Below are 25,242 nucleotides of genomic sequence, written 5' to 3'. Positions count from 1 at the left end.
CTCTCTGCATTTATATAAGTACTTAGTTGGAAAATGTTCGGAGGAAAAGAGGGATTTTCCACAAATATTATTAGAGCTTTAGTTGAAACTATTGAACGATGTGGAAGTAACTTGAGTTAGTAGATATTAGGGAAAATGTTGCGTTAAATTGAAGTAGTGAGTATTATATTTCATTTTGGTAGATTTCCATTCACACCGCGGTGCACCGCTTGACACATCTCTGCGTTTATATTGGCGTATGAAGCTCATTGCGTAAGAATCTGTAACAGTTTTTTTCATTTGAGTACCTCGCTGTGCGAGATTTAAACACCCATAACGGATAGTTGATGACCAGTCACTAGTTTCCGATGGCTACCAGTTTCCTTGCAAAATGAACAATGGTTGTTTCATTGACCAGAACATTCCTTGTGCTTGATCAAAATATTAATTAATGAATAAACTTACACTTGGGGTGAAATTCTCCATGAAAAAAATCATATGGATTAGCCGAGAATCGAACCCGCATCCTTGTAATTGAATGAAATCGGATCTTCCCGGTCTGGCATACTGCCAATTGATTGAAAGATTACATGATCGGCAATTTGGAGATCCCGGTTCAACTCTCGGCAAAGCCATATGATTTTTATGGAAAATTTCCCTCGGTGTAAATTGCTTTGCTCTCGCATGCGTATGGTGCATATATGCAGAGCTTACTGAGGAAATTTCAGTAACTTTAATAAATAGACGTAGTATTTGCGCTAATATTTCGTTGAGGCTTGGCATGGCTGTGCAGATGTATCGCCCTAAGCCTCTCATTTCAGAGCTGACATCAGACAAAGCACCTCTCTTGTTTTCTCGCGGTTGTTTTCGAGGTCCCGTTGAGAACTTGAGTCGAGAATTGTTGTGGCAGTGAACTCCAGTTTTGACTTCTGAAAGATTGGCGATGCTGCGACTGGCCATGCCATTTTCACCCTCAAAGTCATCCTCGTATAAGAAAAGAGGGATGAAAGAGCGTTGAACTGGTTGGACCATCCTGTGAACGAGTCCTTTCTAAGATAAATGAATTTCTCCATGGCGGATATTATCTTTGGTATACAGCGAATATAAATTCCTGCTTCAAAGTCATCATTGTCTGTCTCTTGTATAGAATATTTGCCATAGTACGGTTGCGAAATCATTATCATATATATTATTAGAGAAAGGCCTTTTTGTGCCATTCCCTATCTATACTTCCACTGCACAAACGCTCAACAATCGCCCACAAAATCAAATCTGCTCCTCTAGTAGCCCGAGCAGTACTAGAAGACAGTAACGGATACACAAAAAAACTCAAAGGGGGGGAGGCGCAAAATATATTTTGAGCTACCTGTACTTTTATCGTAATGATAAATAATCAATTTATATGCAAAATTTAACAAAGTTTTATTTAAACTGTGTTAAATTTTGCAAATAACTTGCATAAAAAAACAGTTCTGCAATGTTCGGCAATGCGGGCAACTTCGCAGGGGGGTCGCGCGCCCCTTGGGCCTCCCATATGTATCCGCCACTGCTAGATAAGCGGATTTGATTCGGTGGCCGATTGTTGAACGTTTGTGAATTGGAGGTATCGGTATATACTCCGTTTATACTCAACTTTCAGTGATAAATGAGGTGTCATTTTAAACGTTGAATCACCGGCTTCTGACGAAAAATAAAATATCTAATTTCACTATTTACCCATTAATTTGACTAAAAAGTTTCGATTTTACCATGTCGATTACTCGCTCGAGGTATATCGTCTCCACACTTTTTTATTCTAAACTTCAAAAAAAGGCTTAAAAACCCGTTGAACTCTTAACTAAACCAAAGCAGCGTAGCATAAGCAGGGAAAAATATTAAAAATAAAAACTTACAATTATGAAGAATGTTAAACGTACTGTAAAAGAGACATAATGTGTAAGGAACTTAAAAGATAACGTGTATCACGGATAAATAAAAGTATCTTGTTGAAAGTATTGAAGAAGTAATATTGTATTCATGTGTTTTGTATAGTTTTGCGAGGAAACAAGCATAAAGGCAGTATTTTATAATACACTTTATTATCTATTTTAAACCCAATTACACCGTTTCCTTAACACAATTATTCCCTGATAGCGTGAAATTGTGAAATTTTCGCACGGGTTACCTAGTTACTCCTTATTTCCTTCTATTCATCGTCGAAAACCTTTTATCTACACTGTAGACACTGCCAGTGGAGCCTATGCTTCATAAATCTCATCTAATTTTACTCCAAAGTAGGCATAGTAGATCTGTTTCACGGCATCAATAATGTTTCTACGGGATGTTTCACCAAAAATATTTTTTAAACGGTTGAGCGACTTGACGGAAATTTTATAATATTAGCTGTACCAAAATTCATTAACATAAATTGCAAATCTGTTCGGTTTGAGCAAAAACTGTGGTTGATACGAATTTTTTAAGGGCAATTTTCGTATGCACGAGGTTGAAATTAACTAAACACTTCAGCATATTCGTAAAAGGTACCTATGACCTTGCAATTCGTCGCAAAGTGCATGAAACCATCGATAGTTCCGATGGGTATGTCATCATTCGAAAATTTTATGCAATATACGTCCGTCCCTCGGCGAGCGTCCTCCTTGATGAAGTAAAGTAACAGGAGCATCAATGACGTCACCAACTCATGAAATGAGGGTTTAAGTTTAGCGTTTTTCTTACCCTTACATCTACCAAATTTTTCAATGAATTGCGACTACAGGTCTGAGCGAACGACACTAGTGTGAGGATGCGACCTACCCCTGCAGAAATTTAATAATGCAGTTGAAGACAATGTTCTGAAGGAAGAGAGATGTTCTCCGATGCTTCAAAGAAAAAGGTATTGAATCGATCTTCAGTTGGACTGTAGAAATAGTTATTGGGATATGTTATTGGGTGTATGCCCAAGGCGCTGGACTTGATGAAGGCTGAATGTTCACGTATCCTTGTGTAGTCGTACTGGAACGAGTCGTGTTTTTTAGCGGGAGAAAATATTTGAAGAACTAGTGATACAAGAGATTTGGAAATAGAAAGAGATTTTACTATGAACTAGCACTTCCATATCTTTCATGGAGCTCAAAAAGTCTCGTGATCAAACCAAAAAATGGTGAAGAGCAACTACCCGCCGCCTAAGATTCTCTTTATTTCATCGAGCATAGGCTTGTCGGGCGAGTAAGACTTAAAGGAGTAAAAACCACCCGCGTGGCCCTCTTCTTAAGTAGTTTGACATGAAATAAAACTGGTGGAATAAAAATTTTACGTCTTATCACTTAGTCGCCGTAATGTGTCTTTTTAGCACATTTCATAATAAGTTAATCCCGATTTCTTCCAATTTTTCGTGTGCTTAACTGCCCTCCTCGCGAATACAGAATGAATTTAAACGTTTAGAGGCGGTAAACTAGTGAGTGATTTCATATAACGTTTCTCGGTATTAAGGGTGGATTAAGGTCGTTATTTTACGATCATTATACGATCATCACGGTAGTATGCAGTTTATCGTGGCGATAATGTACCTGAGGCTTAATATCCGTATACATGTGGCTTTTTATTTATTTAATTATTAAAAAACAGCCGATCTTATTTAAATTGAATATGAAACTTAAAATCTGAACCTTAACAAATATAAACTATTAAAAAACGATAAAAAGAATAAAAAATTAAGATTCAGGAGAAGAAAACTCTTAACTCGAAAGTTCAAAACTGCCTCTTTAATATTTCGAGGTCTCTTAGAGATCCAGAGAGGAATTTGTCGCAATGGTGTTGAACAAGGTAGGAAGTCTGTAAAAAAAAGTAATCTCTCGGAGAGAGAAATACGGAATTAAGGTTGGTCTAGTAGGGTGGTTGTTATGAAAGGTGCGGGTGGAAATGTGAAGTGAAAAGAACAGCTGTCTTTCAGATGATCGTTACTGACCATTTAAGAGAGTGGAAATGAAAGGAATAACATTTAGGCATTCGTTAATTATTTTTAAACTTTGTTTGTGTTAGCCGGTGAAATAAAAACTTTCACTTGAGAGTCACCTTAAAATTTACCATCTTTTCAATTTTTCCAGATATTACGGTTGGGACGGTTCGTGAAAAGGCATTTGAGTGGCTTTTATCCACGATATTTCATCTATTTAAGTATTCGTGGGGCAAGTCTGTGAAATTTTATTATTTCGGCAACCCATAGTTTATTTTAACAAGCAGTGGGAGCAGGAAAATTTCTTCGCGCCTACTAAAATTCCGTTTCGAGCCTTTCTGCATTCCTTTCTGGTCAGTTTTGAGCGTGAGAATTCTTAAAATAATATTCAAGTGTGGTGCAAAACTCGGATCGGTGAATAACCTCACGGGGAAAGACACGCTGTTTACTCTTCATGAAATGGTGTCCTGATGTATCCAATAATCTATTGCCGTGACCGAGGTATCAATCAATACCAATTGATCACAATAGAGTTATATAATGTCATTTAAAATCTCCAGCTGCTTTTGAGCATTTTATTTATTCATTTATCTCAATTACCCTCGAAAACAGCACAATGAGGCTTTTACGTCGGGTGTTTAAACAATCAACAACAGGCGATCAAACACACCCATGCCCTGGAAGGGGCAACATAATCAGGCGGGGCTCGAACCCGTGACCTTCGGAATGGTAGGCGAGGACTTATGCCCGCCGTCACCGAGGCCAAAAATTAAATTTATGATTGAATTTATGATTTATTTTAATTTTTGAATGCTTTATTAATGTAATATATGATTTTATTTCAGTCATTAAAGTAATGTATAGCATACAATAAGCATTAGCTAAAATAGAATTATAAGTACCAAGAAGAGCACCTCTTTGATTGGATTGCCATCCCATAAATATGGCAGCACAGTCAAACAAAAATATCTGAGCATCAAGGCAATTTTATGAAATGAAAATGCTTCATTATTACGATGCACCAAACTGAATGTGCAATAACTACAAAATAGAAATCATTGCAACAAAAATTATATGTATACTTAATTAATTCCTTTTCTGTCCTCAAATGGGAAAGTGAAAGGGAAGTGCTATTTTGGCTATAGGCTGCTCTGCAAATACGAACAATATTATTCGAGGCCTTGAAAAGAAGCACAATTTGCGAAAAATTGATTAACTCTAAAAGTAGAGTCCTCGCTTAATTACTGCTGCGATCGGAGGGATCAGGCCTCGAGCCGCTAAAGACTTGGAGATAATTGGTAGGCTTGCATCCCTTATTTAAGCTTAATAAATGTATGCGCATGGCTTCAAACCTAACCTTGAGTTCAAGGTTCTCGAGAACAGAAGGTAATATTGGCCGCATTTACCCAGAAAATATTTCATTGAAAGATATTGCCCGACTCTATGCCGTCCATTCGACCTCTTCATTAGTTTCGGCTCTCGTGATAGGTAAACTGATATCTCCTAAGCCTCAGGTTTAGGATGGGTTATTTTAATTAAATAATTGCATATCATTTGAGTGGTTTGGAAGCCAAGGGGTATAAGTGATTTCTTTTTTCTACGTAGTGTTAGGTGCAGACATTAGGTATAGAAAACAAACGAGATTAATTAGATGTTTAAAAGTGCATTTGATTTTCCACTCGATGTCAGCGCAGAACAGTGACTCACTCGTATCCCTTGGCAACCAAGTTTTTGTGTATTTCTTCCAACAATTAACTTTGCCGAACTCTGTTGAGAAAAAATCACTTGTACCCTTTGGCTTCTCACCCTCTCATTTGATATTGAATGGAATAGCAAATTATGAATCCATCTACATCTACATAATACCCTGCGAGCCACCATGTAGGGTATTTGGCAGGGGGTGATCAATCACCAGCATGCAGCATGCATTTGGGCTCCCACATGCACACCACACCGTCCAAAAAACGGAATCCAGTGTGGCCAATCAAATTTCCACCCGTGAGCGTGACCTATAACAAAGCCACTTGTTTCATTCAGTGCTCCGTTATAACATCCTATTTATTGCGAGAAGCATTTCTGAATACGCAGCATTTACACTGTTGGCTTCTCTTTAAAAAATATCTGGTAATATGCCAGTTTTTCATGCTACAATATACGAATCGGTCTGCTACCTTCCAAGTCAAAGAAGTGTGTTAAGTTCTTAGGTATTACTGCGCCAGTGTTTTTATCTGAGCCATTTCAAATAATTATTACTGCCCTATCCGGCTGAAGTAAATTCGGTTGCATGCAATGGCTAGCTGCGCGGAATAATATGATAAGTTGAACAATATTCTAATGCGTTTAGCTTTGTACTAGTTCAAACTATCCAGTGTGATCGGGAATCTACCTTTCTTGCCTGTTAAAGAACTCAATTTTTTCGGACTCTAGGCATGACCAAAGCACTTCCAAAAACTTGCAGGATTGCGTCCATCCAAATCATTTAAAATTCCTCATTGACTTCTTCACTTTGAAGTAATAGTAGTGAACAAATAGATCCTCTGTGTCAGGTGTATCTAAGACCTTAGTTTTCTTTAACGAATCAATTTCGGAATGACGTGGCCAAGTCAAGAGATTTCCTAGTCCTTTCTAATAAATAAGCTACGGCCGCTGACCTTCAATTCGTATTTTCCATTCCTTTTTGTCTTATTCTAGAGTGAGTTCTACCCTCACATATTCAAACCAACCTCCGTATTGAAAGTTGAGTGAATGATTTGAGTTGCCGCTCCTGTCGCATTTCTCGCCGCTGAACCGTAAGGGGCACTTCGGCTCGCGGGGTATAATGTCGACGTAGAAGAATCGCCATGAGCCTACGAATGGTCGGAATATGCGAGAGCGGCCTTAGAGGAAGGGGATGCTGCCCGGTGACTCACATTTCATTCATTCGAGGCGCTGCTGAAGACGAACGGACGTCGGTTTATTTTGAACTGCACCTGCGGGTCGAGGGGAGAGTGGGGTAGTATAACTCTCCTTCCTTTTAAAAACCCCCATTCCCCCTGCCAACACCGTGAACGGACAAGGAAAACGCCTCCGAGGAAGACCCAATCGGCGGACTCCAAGGAATTCCACTCTCTCCTCCCATTTCCTCAATCTTGTTAATGGTGGTCGTGGCCGCTTTGCCCGCGAGATTTTTGAGTCCCCGTGGAAAACAGAAAATACAAAAGTTAAGGAATGAGGATGCAAATCTCTCGAGGATTGGTTTGGTACGTTGAATTCCAACCCGGTGGACTCGGGTTCAAATCCTGACCGAGGGAGAGAATTTTCAGAGACTGTCCGATCCCTACTTTATTGTTGTTACTTGTTTATTGTTGGGGAATATTTTAAGCGCAATATTCCGTCCGTCGGATGGGACGTTAAGCCGTGGTCCCTTTGGCGCCTTTAGTTAAGAGCAGCTAATGCCGACGCCGATTTTCTCTCCATCCTTCCTTCCATACCCTTCCCTCATAGAGCAAATGACTTCAGCTGACGGTATTTTCTAAATACAATACCATATTGTTAACGGTGCTCGTGTCCACTTTGCCCGCGAGATTTTTTTGAGCACACGTGGAAAAGAGAAAGTGCAAAAATGCTGGAATGAGGATGCAAATCATTCCTATCCCCAGTGCTTCTATTCTCTCCGTTTTTCTTTGATAAGTGATTTTAGAGTTCTCCAAAGACTAAACCAAAGTCACGTGAATTCCCCAGAATGTGTGTTGGAGGTCAGAATGTTGAGTAAACGAGGAAGAGGAGTTTATGCTAATTAATCTTTTTTCACTTATTGATCAGCTATGCCTTTTCCTAAGTATTTAATCTGCCCTCTTTTATTACTATCTCGCCCTCGCTGGGTCATTCGCCGATCCTCGGAAACGTATGATAGACTTAGTATCTCGCTGTCCAAGAATCACTATATATCTGCATGAATATTTTTGTATGTTATAACTCACGCATGAATCACTTACTACCGTAACATTTTGTTTTATATTACTAAATAATAGTTTTATTTGCATGGTAGCAAGTTCCTATCCTTCGAACTCTTCTAAGTTCTGGTCTGACCGCGTATCTCCTGTGCCCAGCGAACGAGTGCGTTTATGATTACCTAAAGCTAGGATGAGAGCTGCATGCTTGGTTGCAATGACTTCATACCATACACACTGGTGGTGGCTTGCACGATACCTCGTAAATGTAGATGAATCAGATGAAAGTTGTATGTGGCATACAGATTTGCTTTGTTATTGGTTGGTTGGTTTCAATAACAATAACAGGAAACGCGAGCAGCAGTACTCGCGAAATTGTTGTCGCCTAAATACAGCTGCTCGGGAGAAAACTTGACGCTGTGACGCATAACCTGTGCTGTGTCCGGCGTGATTTCTAGAAATAGAAAGAGTTTTATGGTAACCGATAGGGATTTTTGCGAGTGGAGGAGTGGGCGGAATCCAATCGACGAATTGGATGGACGAGAAAAGGGCTCGGCCTCGGTGTTGAGGCAAACTGCAGGCGTGGATACCGCGTGGGAGGCTGTGGCGATGACGAGATAATGGCCATTAGATTGAGGTGGGGGCAGTCAGATGGATTGGGGAGAAGAAAGCAGAGAGCTGCACTCTATCCACTTGGACTTTTTAATGCATTGACGACAGATGAGGCGTATTCTTAAGCGAGGAAGCTGGATTTCTAATCATAGCACGGGAAATACTTCATTAGGAATTAGTAAAGATAAATTGTTCCGTTAAATCCTCCTCTGTCCATACAATTACCTCTTTTAATTTGTCACCACTCAATTCATTTTTATTTCTTTTTTGCTCTCATTTATGACTTTATTGCGGAAGTGCATAAAAATGCTGTGAAGGTTACATATCATTTACTGCATTGTATGCTTAAATACCAGCCTTTCAAAGTTAACTTTTCTCTCATTCACAACGTTGCGCTTGGCTCACAAGCACTTACGCAAGTAATTTAAAGTTCATTCATGCTGTCAGTTATAACTATGTTGCTGAAGTGCAGAAAAATATTGTGAAGGCTAATTTTCATTTATTTCATCGTATGCCTAAAATCAACTTTTCAAAATAAACATTTTTCCTTCCCATAACGTTGCGATTTGCTTACAAAAAAACTTACTGATGAAATTATCTCTCTGAAATCCCTCTAATTCTAAACCTACTTCGTTGGAAAAATCGCAATTAATGATGATAGCTACGGTATCTAGTCACATTTAACGCTTTTCCTTATTGATCCATGGATAACGCAGGGGTATCATAAATACCATCATTTTAAAACCTCTGTATACCCAAATCCGATAGAAAGGACAAAATAAGAAAATATTTAGCCGAAACGTGTGAGTATAGGAACTCGTTTTCCTCCCGAAAAATAAAAGGCTTAAATAAACGATGGGTCGATCTCAGGCAGTAAAATCTCTCACAAAATGCACCATATTTTTTCATATACTCGCAGAGGTCAACGGTTTGTATCCTATCACCGCCCATCATTGGTGGGAGTCCGGGAGATTACGAAAATTTTGAGAGTTTAGAGGTTTGTAACAACTCTTTAAGATAATGATAAACGAGGATATTGTGTTTTCCACAATTTATTAACCGAGTACTACACGTGTTTCAATGGTTATATAATCATCCTCAGGTACTAATAGAAGTTAGTTTCGATTAGTACCTGAGGATGATTGTATAAAAATTGTAACACGTGTAGTCGGTAGTACTCGGTTAATAAATTGTGGACAATACGATATCTTCGTTTATCATTATCATTAGTTATGTTCCACGTTATGTTAACACAAACATGTATGTACAGTTCTAGTAATTTTGGTTGTTGGGGCTCTCCCCTCCTCTACATTCGACAACTGAACAAAACTACCGTGCCATCTAGAGCAAATTGGATATCCCATGAGGGGCTATAGTCCCTCTCTGGATCCGTTACTGTCGTGAAACGATCAGTTTTACGCCACCATTGAAGCTATCGCTCGTGAGGGGCGGAAAAAATTATCGCGTGACTCAGGATTTACCGTTGTGCGTAGAGGGAGAATTACTCAATACTGTCGGAGCATGCGTATGCAATACCCATTCGTCTTTAAGTATTGACCTTCCTCAAGTTGCGTGGTCAAGAGATTTCACTTTGGAGGGCATCAAGGGCGCTTCCCGTGTTCTATTCTCATTCACATCAAGGAAGAGCGGCACCTGCAGTGTTTCGCGGTCGGCTCGCCCGTGGCTTCGGGGAGAGGAGAATTTTTTTAGATCATCCTTGATCCACTTCTTCAATCAATGCCTCACTGTTTATTTCCCGGTCGCAACCTTGCGTCTAGCTTCCTCATTATCTCTAGAGGCGTTTGTTATTCTCAGAGGTGCAAGGTGTTGTTTCCCGAAACAAAGGGTGGGCGATACTCAGTGAGAGTAGGTGAAGAGTAATATGCTCACTTTTAGGGACGCATACTGTCCTCCGCAAAGGAACTTGGACGGAGTCTCAGCCTTGTATTATTGATGCGGTGAGCGAAGGGAAGAAACTATAAGCCAATACGGGATAGAGTGGGTAGGTGGAGGAGATGTTGGAAGGCTGAAGGTCGTAATACTTCAGCGTTAACGGATTTGTTTTACTTTTTTAATTACGGATGTCAGAACATTAAGTAATGGCTGTTTATTTTGCCTTTTCCGTCTCATTTTCGCGTTATATCTTATGGAAAACCATTAGACTATGCAATTCAATGACAGGGTCTTTTAATTATTTTCTGTGTATCGCAACTGATTCACGGGATGAAATTTCTTTGCTTAGGCGTATCGACTACACAAGGACCCAATGAATAGGAAAATTATTAGAATCCATTTATTTAAATTTAAAATTTAAAAAGTTATACTTTAGTGTTTAGTATTAAGGGAAATATGTATTTTCCAAAGGATGCTTCAAGAGAGCCACACTATATTTCCAGGTACCATAGAAGCGATAAATTAAGAGAGATGTTTTGGCGAACGGATAGATATGGGATTTCGTTTTCCCCCGAACCATTAAGGACTTTAATAAACGCTAGTCCCAACTTCGTTAGAGCACTTCATTTTTTTAGCTCTAAACGGCTGGTGTCCTAACACCCTCTGCCACACGCATTTTAGGCGGCTTGCAGGGTATTATGTAGATGTATATATTGTTCAAAAGTCGACCGAAAAATGAAATCGTGCGTAAGGACGTGTTATTTTGTAAGATTTCGATGTTCTTCCAAAAAACACATAATAAAGATCCATATCTCTTGGTAAAATTTATTGTTCCATACTCTAAGAATAGGGACACTGTTCTTGCGGCTCTACTTGTTTGTAAACCAGCAAAGAGCTTAAGATGAAATATTTGAGATGTAATTGCAGATGTAAAAGTAGTAACACTTTTACGGGACCGGGTTAGTTTTTTATTCCCATAAGAAGATGCAATGTTTGAACACCTGACGGTAGAGGGGAGAAATCTTCCTGTTCGAGTTCCTTATGCGAGACCGGTCTATTGCCACAATCTTTCTGTCAGATAAGCCATTCAATCATAGTCCCTTACTACCTTTCCCATCATTCGGTATTGAAAAGTGAATTAGAAAGTAGCAGGCATAGTGGGCGAGGAGTGGAAACTTCTAGATGAGATGCGGAGAACAAGACAGAAGGTTTAGATGGAGCGAGTGCTTAGCGGGTTGGGATGCTGAAAATCGTGCAAGAGGATGTATTAGGCAAGCGGGGAAAGCAGAGATGAGGAAATACAGATAGGATGAAATGGATTTGGTCTTATTTTGTTTTGAAGTGGGAAGTTCAATATGGGAGGAGAGTCAGAACGGGGTGATTGTTAGAAAATTCTCCATTCAAACCCACTTTAACCTTAATAGAGAAATAGCGCTAATAACCTCAGCTTCATGTCTCCCTACCCTAACTCAATACTACACTAGTGTTCTAGCATTTTTTAAAGACCTCCCCACCCGTTAGGTGTCGAGCCGTTGTCTCCCCTGTTCTACCGGGGGTTGGGCGAATCTTCGCGACGTAGATTTCACCGCGGCTGTCTGCGGGCCGCCGCTTAAAGTTCGGGAGATTTTCTTGCAGCTGTCTCGCGACGGGTGCGGCGAGGCGCAACTAATGCCGTTTAAAAATATGTGTGCATCTGGGAATGTCCATCGTAACATTTCCGAAAAAAGGGAATCCCTACATGTCAATTAAATCGTAATAAATTTTCAACTCTAGTGTTTCGGGCAAATTTCGGGAATAAGGAAGAAAATCCCCTCCCCCCAAGTCCGATAGGGAAAGGATTTTGCGAAGGGAAATAATTTAGCGCTTTGAGACCGAGTGTATTATGTAAATGTCTCACTGCATTTTTCTTCTCAGGCCTCAGCTGTCTCATTTAATGTCGGACAGATTTCCTCACAAGTGATAAAAAGTTTACACGTTTTAACAGTGTTTTAAAAAGTTCCATTAGCCATCACCACGTTCCGTGGTCTCAAGTTTCTTCAAATTTCAAACTCGTCCTAGGACTGTTTTAATGTATTATAATACTCTTTTACTTCTCCTAAAAGGAATAAAAAAATGTTGCGTAGAGGGCGTAAATATCACTGCTGATTTCACGCAATATTAAATATTCCTTTCAGTCTTTATTCCTTGAATATCTCTGCACCACGCACTCCTGAATATTTTGTTATGGTATTTCTAGACTCCAAAAGGAATCGTGAGACCGTTGAGGGATCTGCTCTCTAAAAATCTGTCGTACCATAAGGTTGCACCTCACAAATGAAAGAAATCACATTAGAAGTTAATGAGCAAATATCTGCATAGTATCCGAGAGGTATACAACCCTCCTTTATGAGCTTAAATGTATAAAAAGTGTAGCCAAAATACGGATATTAATTGATTATCATTCGATGTACTGGGAATGTGTTTTATCATCTACTTTTACCTGATAGTCGTATCCGAGTAACCGAATGCATTGAGATGTCGCAACGGATTTCTTATTATATAACGCGTAGTCGATGGCTAAGTTCTTACGACACGTATTTCAAAAATAGCAACTTTTCAGGAGAGCAAAAGAAACGAATTATATTTTTAATTGTACACTGAAATTAAAAACCAAAAATTCATGAAACTGAAAGGAAGCATACATTTTCAAACAAAGAGTTGTTTTTTGCTTGAATTTTGTTTTTTAAATGTCAGTACACTTTGTTTAAGATATCTGTCTCAAACCGGCCAAATTTTGAGATACGTGTTGTTAGAACTTAGCCATCGTAGTGAGTGTTGATATTTTCGGTACAGAACCATTCGACTACACGTTAGCCTTCCCCAGCGCCGAGGGAACCCCTTTTCCTCGTGGGTTGGAGTGGGGGGAATATTATTGAATCAGTAAGGGGCGGCTTTTCCCCCTCTCCCCAGCTGCAGTCCCTTTCGTTCATAGCCCGCTCTTTGGGACCCCATCCAAGAACGTATATCGTTCCCCCATTCCGTTCGGAGATCTCGAGGTATTTTGAAGCGAACGGGAAAAGGGAAGACTTATCTTCCCTCCAATTCGGTAGCAGATGTCATCGGCACAGATGGAAGCATTTGCCGTCTTGAGAAATTGTATATTCCTCCGTTCGCCATCTCGTGTGGAGGTCCACGGTACACCCGTCTGCAGTTCACAACCGTTCAAGTGGCATTGCTGTCTTTGAGGAACGCCTATCGATTCTAGTCAGATCAATTCTGTCAAAGCCTTTACGCAGTGGTGAGCATTGACCAACACAATCACGCAAATTGAAAAGATAGAGGCCTCAGTCTGATTTCCGATTCTCACTCTTGCGAACTCAGGATTAATTTTTTTGCCGAAATGAGTATCAGATTTTTTTTCTGGTTCAAAAGATTTCTGATGCAATACCGTATTAAGAATTACCAAGCTCTGATGGTGTTAGCATTACCGAAACGCTGGTGAAATATGAGGTTTCAATTGCCTATGACCTTAACTAGATGTAATGGATGTGAGATTGGATATAACGGATGTGACATTGACATCTAGAGGTCGATACGAATAAAACAGCAAAAAAATCGTTTTTGACAGAAACTAGTCCCTTCATAATGTGGAGTGTGAGTTCCTGATCAATAAATTACCGATTGAGCTTTTGTATCGACGAAATCACTGATTTAGAATTATATCAATGAATTTACCACTGATCAATTCAAGGTGTATAACGATTGGGAATAATTCCTATACAATGTTGAAAACTAATGCAAAAGAGTGATAGAGAAACGTATACTAAATTAAAGTGCAGGGAAAACGCACTGATGATAGATATTATTAACGCTGAACGATTTTATTTAAAGTTAAAAAGAAGAACGTAATTTCCGAAGCGTTGTCAGAGTAAATTTTCACTACATATAGTCGAAGCTCCATGAAACGGCTGAACTATTTATGATTCTTTTTCCAACATAGATTTTGTGTGAATGATTTGTATAATATTATATTAATTAAACAATCTAAGACAAACTAAGAAGCTGCATCTGCTGCTCTCTTAATTGCTATGGGTAAACAGTGCTCATTGGCATCCGAATCACCACGTGCAGTTGTAAGACAATAGCGTCCTCGCCAATGGAACCCCATCATGGCGCATTTTTACGCCTTGGTATCCATTGTTTGTTTTCGAATTCCTTGCCTTCGAGAGGATTTGTGTGCAGAGGAAGAGTAGCCCAGGCCAAGAAAAGCAGAAGTCACGTGATAGGAGCTGTCTTTATGGCTCTTCTGCTTATTCCATGGCTCTTGTGGCCTTAAGAGTTTTCATATTGTTTTAGTGTCCTTTTCTAGGGATGAGTAAGGTTGATAACCTCTCCATGGTCTTCGCAGATCATGGCTAATAATTCTTAGTTATCAAAAGTTATAGCCTCTTAGGAAATGTATATAGGAGCGTGCATAACCAAAAACCGAGGCCGATATGTAAGCCCTAACTTCCGTGCTTCCATAGGAAATGGATCCTGTCAGCATTGGGATCAGGTGTATTTATTTCACCACCAAAAGCGGCAAAAAGACTTTTACATTAGGTGACCTCAATAAATAAATAGTATCAAATTAATGGTTCGCGTGTTCACTTCGTGGAATTGATGAATAGATATAGAATTTTGAATATTATATACAATAATGGAGAATAGATTCAAAAATAAACTGCATTATATTCTACACAGTATATATTAAACACTCTCATGATCTGAAAAGATCAAAACCCCCTAGAGTTTATAATACTTGCTGTGTGGAGTATAAAAAACTTTATTTTTGAATCTATAATCAAACAATTAGCAGCTTAAATGGAATAAAATAAATAAACAAATAAATAATATGGAATAAAATAAATAAACAAATAAAAAAGGAACAAAATGTTTGAACGTAAGAAGGGGGATTATTGGTTAGAGAATGGTGAATTGTTCTAATGGCATTTTAGGGAGGATTTGAAGACAGTGTTAGAGGAAAAGATGTTCAGGGAAGGATAATTTCGAAGCCAGGGAGTTGAACAAGAAGGGGATTTGGTAGAAAAGATGGCGTTGAGAGATGGAAAGACGAAGTCTGGGGATATGAAGCAGAGTTATTGCGTAAGGCACGAGGAGGAACATGAGAAAGGTTGGTGTGATGACTATACTAGAGTATTGGCGTCCCATCCTGTGGATCCGGGTACGAATTCCGGGAGGTAGGTGGCAGAAATAGCAACTTTTTCCTTTGTAACCCGCTCTTTTCTTGGGTACTTTGTGGAGGACAATTCAAGTATAGCACTCTTTTCATCGGACGTTGAGTTGTGGTTTCTTTGGCACACAGAAAGCACATAAATGCTGACGCTGGGCTTCTCTCTACTCTTTCTTCCCTAGTCTTCTCAATGGCACAATGATCTATGCTGTCCGTCGTCTCCTCCTAACACCACCGTTTGCTAATCAAATTCTTATGAATAAATTTCAATAAAATACTGATATATCTCTTTCTTCATCAGTATTCAATTCATTGGATATATATTTACTTTATAGCTAATTCATTATCTCGTTAGCGTAATAATCTTGACTGACCATGTGTATAGTGGAATAAGAGCTGATTTTCGTCTGATTCTCATCTTTAAAATAAAAAATCACTCTTTTACTCTCTTTGTAGTTATCATAACCAGCAAGGTAATATAAGCTAATTCAGTACATGTTTTTCATGTAATGGGAGGAATATTCTATAACGTATCACTAATTCTTTTGCTTTCTAATTCATGTGTAATCGTCTCGTTAAGTCAAGCACTATAAGTGCCTGTGATACGATATTGGCTGAATAAAAAACAGCTTAAGGAGAATATAATAAATAAATAAAATAATAAAAACAAGAAACAAAATGTTTAAACGCAAGAAGGGGGATTGTGGGATAGAGAGTAAGGAATAGTTCAGGTGGCATTTTAGAGAAGATATGAAAATAAAGATAGAAAAGAGGTCCGTATTCAACTTCCTTCAAAGCTATGACGATTTGTCGCGTGCCTGTCAGTGAATCCAAGTATTGGCTGTGGGGATTTTTCTCTGGTGTAAATCACTGTGTTTTTCAATATAATTTTTAATACACTGTATTTAAAATTGATTGGTAATTAATAAAATTTGCCCGTAATTCCTTGTCATATCCGTGGGTTAGATAATGACCTAACTCGTTCTCAGGACGCTTTTGGCACGTTTTTAGATCTTTGCGTTTGTGCAATAGTATATGGAATGTGAATATTGGTATTAAAAAACAATAGGTACCCAGATTGCAAAAAATATGTATTATTTTAAATAGTAGCGATTACAAGTCAAAATCACGTGAAATTTAACGATCATGAGTAAGAATCACCTGAAATTTACCTGTCACGATTAAAAATGACCTTAAACTATATGATCCAAGTAAAAATTGCCCAAAATGTAGGAATTAAAGGTAAGAATTACATTAAATATGATTTATACGACTAATTCGGTAACAATTTTCTCAATCACTCCCCTCGATTCGAAGCTTTTCATCTTCTCACTTGATCCTAGTATTATACCCAACATTCGTCCTTTCTTCGTTTAGTCCATTTTCGCGGGCGTGGAGGATATAACAGCCGCCGGCTCCGCACCCGCGTGGGCGCCTTTGGCCGCTTCCTTTTGTCTCCCACTCCCTACTCTGGATGCCGCCGCAAAACTATTTCCGCGATTATCCGCCGCTCTCCCCTGCTGCCACCTGCCGCCGGATTTCCGAGTCAGAATTGAATGCCCCATGTCGGGGGTCGAGGTGCCAACGTTTATGAAATAAGAGAATATTCTCGTTCGAATTGCGTACCAACCCAGTCCATTGCCCTTAGTGACCTCCCAGCTCTAATAATTGCCGCTTAGGTCACACGTGCCACAGATTCGCCACCCACGCCCTATGTAGAAAGGCGTGTTTACACTGTGCATAAATTATCACTTTTCCAATTAATATGTGAATGCGTGAACGCTCTAATCAATTAATTTTTTCGTACAACCATCCAAATTGCACTAATGCAGCAACATAAAATAGAACTTGTACTAATTTGGTTCACGCATTCGTTCAAGGTCCGTTTATAAAGACTCGGACCTTGAACGCAATGCATTCATTCAATCGTACATGAACTCGAACATGATCAAGTGTAATGTCTGGCCTGGTACAAGGCCAAGCCCTGTATTCACCAATTGAACATTTCGATTGGTTCAATCCCTCTTCAAAATAATTAGATGATACCATCGTAAACGTCGAGTTCTCCCCCTCGAAATGACCTCCCATAAACATTACGGGCTACGTCCTTGGCAGGAATAGGTAGACCCAGGATTCACAGCTTATTGGGTTATACATTTTTTTTGAACAAAGGACGCACTGAATGAATCAGAATAGATAAATCCTTACGAAGAGAAGAAACAATGGGGCATAGATGATTTTAAAGGTACGCTTGAATGTCAGAGTACCCTATGTCGCATGGTTAACCTTTCATCGATAGATTTATTTTTATATTTGTTTCTCAAGTTTCCAATTAACTTATATGCGTCTCATACAGGCTAAACTACAATTTGTTATTCCCACAAGAGCAAATCATGGTCAATATTCGCAGCGGACTTAGTGTATTTCATCAGCCCTGCACACTACCCCGCAAGTCGGTTTGTTAGGCCTGTTGCGGTGCGTGTTGGATCACCAGCCATTGACCGGAACGAGAATACATTTAAAAAATTATGTGCGCGTTATGACAGATGTAACTCCAGGGTTTGGTCTTGTATGTAATCCTTTGTTTTCCGGGAGAAAAATGTAATTCTATACCGGCCTGTATGACAAAATATCTCCATTATCGTATCGCGTCTGTCAGTCTTTGAAATGAGTTCGTTTCCTAGGTAATATTCTTCATGTCACCCTGAATTGTTTTTTCTTAATTGCTGAATTATTCCTATTCTACCATGTAGCTTCCGAATCTATAGCGGCTAACAGCCTAAATCGTGTTACAGTTATATAATCTTTCTATTTGCTCGTAGCAGTTTTTGACAAATCGCAAACTCTATGTAGTAACAGCGCAAGAAAGCTTAATAGACATTAAACTTTTACCCCAATCAATTCCAGCTAATCTGCTTGCAATGTGAGTTTGAAGCCACCTGGCAAGATTCCCATGGGTTCACTCGGATTGTGGATTGGAACCCTTCCCGCTTAATCCGTCCCGCGTCTTTCAGATTTAATTAAACCTACTCCATGAGTCTTTGAGATCCACACTCAAACGCTTTGGACTCATAGCTCAAGGCTAACCGAAATGTAGTATTCTTGCATCCTGTAAATAATCTCTGCATCTTCATAATTATTGACGAGCATGATGATGTAATAATTATCTCTTAGACACTGATACAAGTGGATACGTAACAGGAAACTTCGACAGTTTTTTCTTTGCTTGGTTTTCCTATTATCTCTTTTAAACTGATATAATTATCGTTGTAATAAGAAATTTCAGCAGTTTTTTCTTAGATTTTTCTATGTCTCTTAAAATTGATATCATTACGCCCAAAAATTCAAATTGAATAGAAAAAATAAACATATACATTCAAGAAGAAGAAACTGTCAGCTTTTAGTCACAGAACTGTCTAAGAAAAATAAGTTTGAAGGTCTATATACATTCATTGTAAAAATAATAGTTAAAATTAATTTTATTTCTATTTATGGATAAAATTCTCTTAGTTAGTGTAGGTTAGTTATCAACGAAACCAAAATGAATTTACTGCTATGAAATTCATGTTTAACATAGCCACCTTCCTTATTTTCTTGTCACGGCATTAGAGCCTAATGATGATTCCCAGTCATTGCCCCAGATTGTGCGTTGCTTTAGGTGGACTTTTTGATCGTCAATTCACCAAGGATTTTTCGCAGCGTTTGATTAGTTTTGTGTAATTTATCCCTTAGGTGTTTTGCCGGCACATGGATAAAAGGCGAAGGTAGCGGGTAGAATTTAAGTATGTAGACCGTTTCTGATTGTAACCTTCTCTTCACGATAGGTGACAAGATGAACCCTTCCTACCGATGTTTCTACCGACTTTTCTTTATTTCTCTCTTTCAAGCCCATTAGCAGTGATTTCATTACCTCTGGATAAAATGCTAACGAGATTTGAACCCAGTCCCTAAATGCGGTAAACCAAAATTCATTGTCATTGTCATCCATTGTCATTTTGCTAATGCGATCCCAATCCCAAGATGGAAATCATCTGCTTAGCTTCTAGGATTTCGTAGTTTTTTCTTAGTTTCATATTATTTTTTCATTTTCTTTCCCTGATCTTACCCCACTGTTACGACATGAATTGAGAAACAAGCAGTTGAATCGTGCAGAGACTGCTGCATTTTCCAGGACCTTGTTTTTCCCGAAAAGCCCTAAGACAGGGATTCAGTTTCCGGTGCAGGTTATATTATTTTAGAATTGTAGAAAGAGTGCTTTTGAATATTTCGCCGAAACTTGTAAACTTTCCATTATTATGCCACCAGAACGTGGGTAATATATAATAGCAATAGCTTTTTGGAAAAATATCCGCGAAAAGCATCTGTTTTAATTGTGCAATCTCGACCGAACCTCATAAATAAGTTACGTGTATTCTGCACAAAGGTTAAGAAAACACTTAGCTGTTTCACAAAATAAAATATTTTGCGACCGGTTTCGATACAGCGTATCACCATCATGCCAGATGATGATACACTGTATCGAAACCGGTCGCAATATATTTTATTTTGTGAAACAGCTAAGTGTTTTCTTAACCTTTGTGCATCATGAAGGAGTTTCACCATGTTACGCCAACCACCATCGCATTTACGTGTATTCTGATACTTTCGTAATACTTTACTCAACGGCCACTATGGGCGCTCTCCGTGTAATTAATCTTAGGACGAGGAGGCGCTATTATTTGCAGGTCAACCTCGGGAGACTGATTCACAAGCGGAGGTCCTCAAGGGTAAAGAGAGAGCCTCAAGCATGTAGGAATATTGGTACCAAGGGGACGTCTAACTGACTAATTTTCAAATTACCTTCATGATATGCTATTGATTCACGAAGAGGACGCTCACTCTTTTAAATTTGTGCACTATGGAGTATCCCATAATGTAGTGATCTATGCTGAACTAATCAAATTTCATGCTCAAAGAAAATGTAATTGACAAACTTTTGGCACTTCTTGAATTGATAATTCGTTTGGAGTGTTGAATTGTATAGCTCCGAGGCTTTTATCATTCTATTGCTAAAACGGAAATGAAAAAAGAGGCATACTCTATGTAGGTTATATCTGCACGTTACCGACATATTTTTACCTCTCCATTACTCATCCCTAGGTTATGAAATATACTCATTTACCTTGCTTTTTTATTATTCTTTGGAATATTAACCGTTTATTTACCTATCAAATGCCATGAAGTTACAGTTTCTCAGAGTTAAGTACAGTTTCTAAGTTACAGAAGTACAAGTTTTCTTTCATTTGATCTCTCAAGAGCGGTGTGATTCCTCTTGGTGTCATGATTTCGGCTCCTTGACTCTGACTTATCCGGGCTAAACCAGGAGTATCTCTTCCTCCAAGAGAGATTATCTTAATGTGTCATGATTAGATTAGGTGATGATAAGATGTGGATCACATGGCGGACAGAAACTAATTCAATCATGAAATCGCGAAAGAAAATATATGCGTCAATTAGGGGTAGGTCTTTTTACAGCCATCAAAATATGTCTAAACCGATGGATAACTTCTGGTAACCAGTAGAGTTCAATGTTACGTGTTGAAAAAGTTTTGGGAATATTGCTATGTTCAGTATCCCACATTACTATTCAAGAAACGGCTAAGTAGTTGTGCATACGGGATGGTATTTGCACATAACAGCTGCCAGCAGATATCACTGTTGCCATTTCTAATCTCTTGCGCATACATCCTTTCACCATTCAGTCGAAATAGATTCACCTCAAGTAGGCCATGAGAGGAATAGATTGCACTCACACGCCTCAACCCTATTCCGCTTTATGAGGAATCTCTTTGCTTCGCATCACTCGCGAATTTGAAGCAGATGATGAACAGCATCGCGTATGTGGTTAACTGATGTGGGAAACGCACTTAAATAATCTACAAAGCACTTGATCACACTGGCATTTCAGGCACTACCTATTTCTCCTATTTCATCGTTTGAACTGTTGCTAGAGTCACGCCGCCTTGATAATTCTCGCATTATTTTTAGATATCGATTAAAATACCATTTACGAAACAACTAGTATTACATAAAGACTATAAAGAGAACAGAAAGGTAACGAAACGTGGTGTGCCGAAGAATAGGAGAAGAACTCTGGAATTATGTTGCACCATAGGTCCGAGAAGGACAAAGTCGATAGGTGATGCTAATAGACGCAATGATTACGTGAGAAATATAATGGAGGGAAACACTGAATGAAAGGTCCGCCAATGAAGTTTTTGAGACTTTTGGGAGAACTTTGAGACTTAATTGGCGGATCGAGATGAGTACTCGAGACGTTTAAAGGAGGGTACAAGGAAGATGAACTTCCAGAGGCGTTGAAGGAACTAACTTGGGAGAACTGGTGGGATGCAGAATGCCAATCGAAGGGTTACAGTACTATGAGTGAGTTGCATTAGGCTCGATGTGGTGGAGTATCATATTACATGAAAAAAATAAAATGACCGGTTTCAATGTACTACACCTTATTCGCCTGATGCCGGTCGATTTTATTTATGTGGTTGATTGCCATTTTTTCATTTGCTTGGGAAAAGTGGAGAATAAACAGTGGAGAGAAACATGGCGTGGGTATTACTCTGTATTTTACAAAAGGCGTTCAGGGAATCACGGCTTAGCGTCCAATCCAGCAGACGGAGTCCTGCACTTGATGTGCCCTCCACAAAACACTGACGCATAGAGAGCGAGAGGTCGGGCAGCCTCTGAAAAATCTCCTCCACCGCCGGGATGCGAACTAGGACCTACAGCGCTCTCTATTCACCACAAAAACTCGATCCTCCAGAAATTTTGGCCTTAACTGTCACATGTGAAAGAGAAGATCATCCGTCGTCCACGTAACAAGACGTCTGAATACTGCATTCGACGGCGGAGACAATCCCTGGCATTGCGCAGTGTGTATTCTGCGGGAAATCAGCACAAACTACGTTGGTGGTCACCCGGAGAGGTCACTTTCTCTTTCGGCGAGTTGACTCACCTTTGCCCACAAGGCGACGCCGTCGTGCCTTCTCCTCCCGGACCTCCGCTGGCTGTCCAGCCGCTGTCGGGCACCCCTGTCAGTCAGAGCCCTCCCGGGATCACCGGCTAGGTGATGATGACAAAATTGTATATCCACTCGTGGGCGATACGCACCGTGGACTGAACTGCCGAATTCTTTCGCCTTGCTCCCACTAAACCAGCCGAAGGAATTCCCCGTGCCGGGGGTGGAGGGGTGGGGTAAGGTCTGGTGCCGTTCCCCTCCCCCTCCCTCCCCGCCCCCACGGCTGAGGCGGAGGTCCAGATTTAGATGGTGGACGGAGGGAGGGGGGGGGGAGAAAGAAAGGGGGACGGTTGGATAGTGCGTTGTCACGTGATCGTGACAGCCCTGTGTGTGTGGAACGATGGAACAAAATATTCTACCCAAATGCCTTTACTGTTTGAAGGCCCATTAAATCGTTGAATTATGAAGGGTGGAGATAAATTGTGTCGTGGAATGTTAACCTTGGATAGCTGATGTCAGTGGGTACAAAAATTACTGATGTCGAAAATTTACCAGATTAAATTTTATTTATACATCTAGTTTTCCTGTAATTACGGAAATGTAAAAACGGAAAAAGAAGAAATCTTTGCGTAGCGATTTCTATTGTGAACGAAAAAGAAAGGAGAAAAAGAAAGGAGAAAGAAAAAGGAGAAAATAAAAATAAAAAATATAAAAGAGAATTGAATTCAAATACCGAAAAAAAAATATTTGTAATTTCTAATATATTTTCTACCATTAGTTTTTAGTTTCCTTTTTCACGCAAACAACATTTCACATAGCCAGCAGTACACATACGCCATTGTTTAAACTTCCGTGTGTAAACTGGCTGGTTGGGGTGAGTTTGATACTCAACGGTACAGCTATAGCATACGGGTCTTCGGCGCGATCATTTCATGTTTTTTTTCCCAAACATCATTCGTAATTTTGATACCCACTGGCTTCAGCTATCTAGGGTTGAAATTTCGCGACATTATTTCTCCACCCTGTATATTAAGTGCCGCAAAATGGTAACTTCATGTATGATCTTAGGTTTTCCCGGCGTATCAGTTGCAGAAAAGTTTCTCGGGTTTTCCACCGGTTGACGTCGTCCATGTCTCCCGACGTTTCGATCCGGAGAAGATTTCGAATGACCTTCGGAAGATCCCCTGAGGATGATCAGCAAGTCGCGGATCGAAACGTCGGGAGACATGGACGACATCAACCGGTGGAAAACCCGAGAAACTTTTCTGGTAACTTCATCTTTTTTGTCATACTCTCCTTAGCGTGTGCCATGCATTCATAGAGAGCTTCTACCGGAGAAATAATTGAATTTACTGAACAAATTTTATTTTAACCCAGCAATATTTTTTTTAATTGGTGGTATGGTATCTGGAGGAAGCGACTGGCCACTAAAGTCATTTACGCCTTGAGAGAATAATAAGGAGGGAAGGATGAGGAGAAGCCCATCGTCGGCACTAGCCACTCCAGTCGCACACTATCCTGATCTCCTTTTAGAATTTGTGTACTTTATCTTTCATTCGTTTTTTCTACATTTACTACTATCTCTGATGCTACTTCAATAGTCGTATAGCGGGAGGTGCTGAGACATCAGAGGTTGACCTGTTCGAGAATACAAAACAATTTAGAAGTGCATCGTTAGAGATTAGAGTGCCTGAGTTCAACCTAGCATATATTTAAATTCATTTTGTTCGGGCGATAACGCATTGCTATACCTATCCGTTTAATACAGTACCTCTCTTATTTTATCATTTATGTGGAAAATTGTATTGACTCAAAACTTAGCTTTCACTTGCAAATCAGAAGGCACTGAATAGGGTGGTTTCCTATTATTTTTTTATTGCCTAAATCGAAAGATTATTACTCCTGGAGTACGTATTTCACGCTTTTAGATTTTTAAATGACGATATCTATTTTTCGCGATTAAATGAAAAGTGAAAAATTTCAAGCGCGCGAAAACGCGACGGGTAAGGAAATCTCTCCGTGTGACGTATTTCTGGTTCCCCCTCCCGTCTTGTGAGGTGACCTTGATCGAGGCTCTGAGCGCTGATAGGACGCAGGATGCTAGAGGGTAGCTGAGTACCTTGCTGGCTGGTAGCGCTTGGCTTAAAAAAGGTTTATTAATACCTTATCAAACGAAGAAAACTTTCCGACCTTAGCCACTTTTAATAGGTGATTATTAATACATGTTTCCCTGAGCTCTGTGCCTCATACATGCATTGGTAACCTCAGACGATGTATAACTCCTATCTTCTCCTATAGAAACTAGGTCCCTGTGACGTCACGTGGAGTGGCATCGCATGGGCGCCAATCTGGCCCTTTTCAAATGAGGATAAAAATGGACCATAGCCATTTGTATAAACCGGAATTTCTAAAACGAAATAATTTGTGTATTATGAATACACTAATGGTGGGTAACGAATCGCAATCAATGCCTTTCGGTTTCTTTGATGAAGGAAACTACCCTATTGTTGCAATATTTATCGTATCGCGTTTTGTGGCAAAGAAACGACTTGGAAAATATATCATACGAATCATACTGAGCAATAGAAATAGAAATTCTACAAAATTCAATTCTGTATTTTACTGCTAACATTTAGTTTATTTAAATTATTAATGTATTAATGACTAATATTAT

General features: G+C 39.5%; 1 protein-coding gene across 1 annotated transcript in view; it reads right to left on the bottom strand.

Moving 5' to 3' along the window:
- The window catches only part of LOC124162026 (serine/threonine-protein kinase MARK2-like), a 102,911-nt gene extending 80,138 nt beyond the window's left edge, over positions 1 to 22,773 (bottom strand). Inside the window, exon 1 of the mRNA XM_046538353.1 lies at positions 22,566 to 22,773. The gene's annotated coding sequence lies outside the window, so the exon portion shown is untranslated. The remainder of the gene's footprint in view (positions 1 to 22,565) is intronic.
- Between the last annotated feature and the right edge of the window lie 2,469 nt (positions 22,774 to 25,242).

This window comes from Ischnura elegans, chromosome 7, assembly GCF_921293095.1.
Source record: "Ischnura elegans chromosome 7, ioIscEleg1.1, whole genome shotgun sequence".
Classification (NCBI taxonomy): Eukaryota; Metazoa; Arthropoda; class Insecta; order Odonata; family Coenagrionidae; genus Ischnura; species Ischnura elegans.
This window is presented reverse-complemented; position numbering and strand designations above follow the sequence as displayed.